The following is a 5,722-nucleotide window of genomic DNA, read 5'->3' on the forward strand; positions in this document are numbered from 1 at the left end:
CCTTCCTTATTTATTTATTTATTTATTTATTGGTTGATTGGTTGATTTTTTGTTTTGTTTTGTTTTACATAGAGTTTCAAGTAACTAGGGCTGACCATGAACATACTACATACTTTTAATTCACTTCTCCCCTCTATAACAATCGCGGTAAACAAGAAGGTATTCTAAAGAGAGACACTTGTAGCCTCTCTTTGGCTATAAGATTTCTGAAACAATGGTCTCTGAAAGATTGGAATTCCCCTAGGATCTCCATGCAGGCAGAAGGAAAAGAACAAAGTCTGGTGCCAGTCCCAAAAGGAACTGGGTCCTAGGAAGAGATTTCACAAAGTTCTGATGTAGTCCTGTCACCTTACAGGACAGACAGCAGAGACAATGACAGGTCAGTGATGTGTGGGACTACACCTCGACCAGAACTGCTTGGTGATGAATACCTCTGCCCTCTAAACCTAAACCTGGCATGAGCCAGAACCTGGCATGAGCCAGAACCTGGGAAGGAGAAGGGTCACTGGATCCTTAATCGTTACTCTTTCCAACATGTCCATTTTGAATAAATCTTTCTCTGATTTTCATTATTTAATGACCCAGGCTCTGACCCTAAGAACTTTAGTAATACTTGCAGTGTCCCGAGGGCTGGGGTTACAGACATGGCCCACCAGTGTGCTCCCAGAGCTCAAAGTTTATTTTAGTGAGTGGCATAAGCATTGGCTCTAGGCTTTGACCTGTGTTTTTGTTTTTTGTTTGTTTGTCTGTTGTTGCTGCTGCTGCTGCTGTTGGACAGTAGTAGGGATTGAGGCCTCATTCATATTAAATAGCAAGGCAAGCACATTACCACTGAGCTAAATCCCCAGGCGCTCTCTCTCTCTCTCTCTCTCTCTCTCTCTCTCTCTCTCTCTCTCATTTATTAAGTCAGAAGATAGCTTTCAAGAATAGATTCTTATGCTGGGCATGGTGGTATCTTTATGGTACATATCTTTCATCTTAGCATTTGGGAGGCAGAAACCGGAGATCTCTCTGAGTTTGAGACTGACTTGGTCTACATAGTGAGTTCCAGGACAGCCAAAGCTGTCAGGTAGTGAGACCATGTCAGAAGAAGAAGGAGAAGAAGAAGAAGAAGAAGAAGAAGAAGAAGAAGAAGAAGAAGAAGAAGAAGAAGAAGAAGAGGAGGAGGAGGAGGAGGAGGAGGAGGAGGAGGAGGAGGAGGAGGAGGAGGAGGAGGAGGAGGAGGAGGGAAGAGGAGGGAAGAGGAGGGAAGAGGAGGAGGGAAGAGGAGGAGGGGGAGGGGTTGAGGAGGAAGGGGAGAAAGAAGAGGAACTTCAAGTGCTTTAACCCACTGAGCCATCTTGCCTTCCTTTTGAGGGTCTTGTGTAACCCTATCTCATACCAGTGTGGCCTTGACCTCATAATCTTCCATATGTTAGGATTGGTATGTGACTAAACATTTTATTTTTATTTATGTGCATGTTTGGTGAGTGTATGTTATGTGAGTGCAGATGCCTTGAATCTCCTGGAGCTGGAGTCACAGGCAATAGTGAGCCTCCTGACATGGGTGCAGGGAGATGAACCTGGATCCTCTGGTAGAGCAGTAAGTGCTCTTAACAGAGGGGCCCTCTGTCTTGTTCCTCAAGCTCACTTTAGATGGAACTGTTTTAGTTTTCACTGGGGAATTGCTGTGCATACTGATATGGAAAGAAGTCACAAGCGTTACTAAATGCAATTCAATAAGCTGGATGCGGAACAGCATGTAGAGGGTACCACCTTTGTGTGAGAACTGGACTGCTTGATATACACAAAATACAGTCAAAGAACACAACACCGGCAGTAAGGGCCATCTCCAGGTTCAATGAGAGACCCATCCCTGGACACATAGAAGACCACTTTTTTTTTTTCACAGTCCACAAAGGCTTTTTATTTATGCTTTACATTTAAAAAAAGAATCCCAGGATTTTCCCTCCTCTATGTTTTCGTCTTGCCTCTTCATGGTCCATAATGCCAGCCGAGGTTGTCAGCACAATGAAGCCAAACTGACGTGAAGGGAGCAGGTTGTTCTGCCATTTCTCTAGGTCTTTGAGTTGAACATCAAATCTAGGGCTTATAACGCCACACTTGTTCAACCTTCCTGTGAGGTTCACAACAATCTTCCCAGCTCTGTGATCATCAATGATCTCGAATTCACCAATGTATCCGTGCTTCATCATCACGGTTAAGAACCGAACGATGACTTAGAACATGGCCTGATGAGGACCTGGCGTTTGCCTCTCTTCTCAGCGTTGTTGATGCTCTTGAGAGCATCCGCCAGAACATTCATTTCCACCATGGTGGCGGCGAAGGAAGATGGCAGAAAGAAGACCACTTTTTATATGCATATGTTTTCAAAAAGGGTCAAGATTCCTAAAGGTTGGATCCTGCATCTTTCCAACCCGCCCCCCCAGAACAGTCAAGTGGGGCTGAGGATGTAGCTCAGTGGTAAAGCACTTACCTAGCACACTCAATCCACCCCCAAGTATCAGGGAAGAAGGAGGCAGGTGTCAGACTGTTTAGAGCCCAGCCCTGGTGGCACCTGTCTGAAATCTCAGCAGTCAGAAAAGTGAGGCAGGAGGATGGTGAATTTAAGGCCAGCCTGGGCAACACAGAAAAATCCTGTCAAAAGAAGAAGAAGAAGAAGAAGGAGGAGGAGGAGGAGGAGGAGGAGGAGGAGGAGGAGGAGGAGGAGGAGGAGGAGGAGGAGGAAGAGGAAGAGGAAGAAGAAGAAGAAGAAGAAGAAGAAGAAGAAGAAGAAGAAGAAGAAGAAGAAGAAGAAGAAGAACAAGAAGAAGAAGAACAAGAACAAGAACAAGAACAAGAAGAAAGAGAGAAAAAAGGAAAGGAAAGAGGGCAAAGTGGCTCACCGGGTCAAAGTACCTACTGGACAAGGCCTGATGATGTGAGTGTGATCTCTGGAACCCACAATGGAGGAAAAGAACCAGTTTCCACGAGCTGCCCTCTGACCTCCACACTCATGCTGAGGTACCTGTTCAATCCCCCCCCCTTACATAAATGCACCAATAATAACTAATATTTTTGAAAAAGAAAGAAAGAAAGAAAGTCAAACTGAGAAAACAAAAAGAAACAGCTAGGTGACAAGGTGACAGCTAGCCCCTCAACCCCCCAAAGCAAGCCCTGCAGACAAACCTGAGTGTCCTTGGGGTTGTAAAGAATGACATGTGTGACAATATGAATATCTGTTGGTATTTCTTTCAGCGGACATAGTAATTCCTGATAAAATCCTGATCCCTACTCTGGAACCTATAATTAGTAATTAACAGATGTACACACAAACACTTGTCAAAATGTAACCTTGAGGGAGCTAGGTCTAGGAGTTTGAGGTTCTGATGTATATGTATAGTATTAGTATATGTGTATATGTATATGTATATGTATATGTATATGTATATGTATATGTATATGTATATTCTTGTGCCAGGCATGGTGGTGCATATCTTTAATCCTAGAACTTAGAAGAACATATATATTCCATGCTGCACCAGGTATGTATTGGGTCTCAAACCTAGAACGAACAATTGAAGTGCCTATTGACATACCAGGGCAGACACTGACCTCCAGGTGCTCCCAGCATCTCTCAGTACCGGTTACAGAGTCCTCCTGGCTGTCATACCCCAGCCCCTATCCTAAACTTCAGCCTAGGGACTGGACTGGATCTTCCCTTCCTGCAGCTTCTCCATTTCCTATATAGCCCAGCCATTTTTGGTTGTATGGTCCTTGTGATCATTTTGCCTCTTGACTCACGACTCACCTCTCTCTCCTCCCGGCTCTCTTCACATGGCCTGTGCACTCTGCCAGAGTTGTCCACTTAGAACTCTCCCTGATCTCTCTGTTCCTGCCTGTGCTCTTCCGTGTACCTGTAACAGAAACCTCAGCCCCTTAGGAGCAGTCATGTCCTCATTGCTTCCTCTTTTCATTCAGTGTGTTGGCTCACTTCTGCAATCTGAGCACTTTGGACTGAGAGCACAGATTTGGGCTACCCTGAGCTACACAGTAATATTCTCGGCCAGGTTGGACCACAGAGTCATTTATTTTAACTCAAAAAAAAAAAAAAATCATATGCAGAGTAGGTTCTGTGGTACATGTAATCCTAGCACTCAGGAAACAAAAGCGAGAGGATCAAGAAGTCAAAGCCAGGGCTGGAGAGATGGCTCAGCCAGTAAGAGCACTGACTGCTCTTCCGAAGGTCCTGAGTTCAAATCCCAGCAGCCACATGGTGAATCACGACCACCCGTAATGAGATCTGACACCCTCTTCTGCTACATATGGCGAGAAAACTGAAATTATAATAATAAATAAATCTTTGGGCCTGAGTGAGCAGGGTTGACTGGAGTGAGTGGGGTCAACTGGAGCAAGTGGGGCAGACCAGAGCAAACAGAAGTCCTAAATTCAATTCCCAACAACCAGATGAAGAAGGTTGTTCATAACTATCTGTACAGCTACTGTGTGTACTCATAGACATAAAAGAAAATAAATAAATCTTTTTTTAAAAAGTGGAAAATATAAAAAAATAAAATAAAATAAATTTAAAAATTAAAAAAGAAGTCAAAGCCAGACTCGGCTACATAGCAAATTTGAGGCCAGTCTGAGCCATTTAAAATCTTGTCTAGCCAGGCGTGGTGGCGTACACCTTTAATCCCAGCACTTGGGAGGCAGAGGCAGGCGGATTTCTGAATTTGAGGCCAGCCTGGTCTACAAAGTGAGTTCCAGGACAGCCAGGGCTACAGAGAAACCCTGTCCCGAAAAACCAAATAAATAAATAAATAAATAAATAAATAAATAAATAAAATCTTGTCTAAAAACAAAACAACAAAACACTCAAGCAGCAATTAAAATCTGAGCCAGCTGTCGTGATTCATGTCCACACTCTTAGCTCTCAGCAGTCTAAGGAAGACTGCTTACTGCAAGTGTGAAGCCAGTCTGATGTACACAGTGAGACTTAGCCTCCAAACACATACATACATACATACATATATACATACATGCATGCATGCATGCATACATACATGCATACATACATACATACATGCATACATACATACATGCATACATACAAACACTGTACTGTGTAATCCATGTTAGTGAGTTACTCTCTTGAGGAGCTTGTACCCATGTTTTCAGGGTATATTGTCCTTTCCAGAGGGCCAGTCCTTTAATGCCCAAATGTAAATCTGGATTAAAATTGTTTATTTTTCATTGGTTGTCTTTTGGGGTTTTTTTCGAGACATGGTTTCTCTGTGTAGCCCTGGCTATTCTGGAACTCACTCTGTAGACCAGGCTGACCTCAAACTCTGAAATCCGCCTGCCTCTGTTTTTGACTCCTGGGTGCTGGGATTAAAGGTCTGATAAGTGTGCCCTACAACCACCCGGATGAAAATTGTTTCTTAATAAACTCTAACTTGGCTTTCTTTTAAAAAAAAATCTGTATTTGTCAGCAAGATGTCTTAGCAGATAAAAGCACTATCCACCAAACATGACAATTTGACTTAGAATCCCAGGATCCATAGGGTGGAAAGAGAAGATTGACTCTTCTGGTTGTTCTTTGGCTTCCAGTCTTGAACTATGCATGGTACACACATACACACACACACACACACACACACACACGTGCAAAAATCCATGTTTATAAATTTTCACAGCTATAAAACAAAAGACTGAGGATCAGAGAAAGGTAGAAGGACAT

The 5,722-nt window shown here is 43.4% G+C and overlaps 1 pseudogene; it reads right to left on the bottom strand.

Annotated features, from left to right (window-relative positions):
* Rps15a-ps7 (ribosomal protein S15A, pseudogene 7) lies at positions 1,887 to 2,331 on the bottom strand (annotated as a pseudogene).

The sequence above is a fragment of the Mus musculus genome, chromosome 2, assembly GCF_000001635.26.
Source record: "Mus musculus strain C57BL/6J chromosome 2, GRCm38.p6 C57BL/6J".
Lineage (NCBI taxonomy): Eukaryota > Metazoa > Chordata > Mammalia > Rodentia > Muridae > Mus > Mus musculus.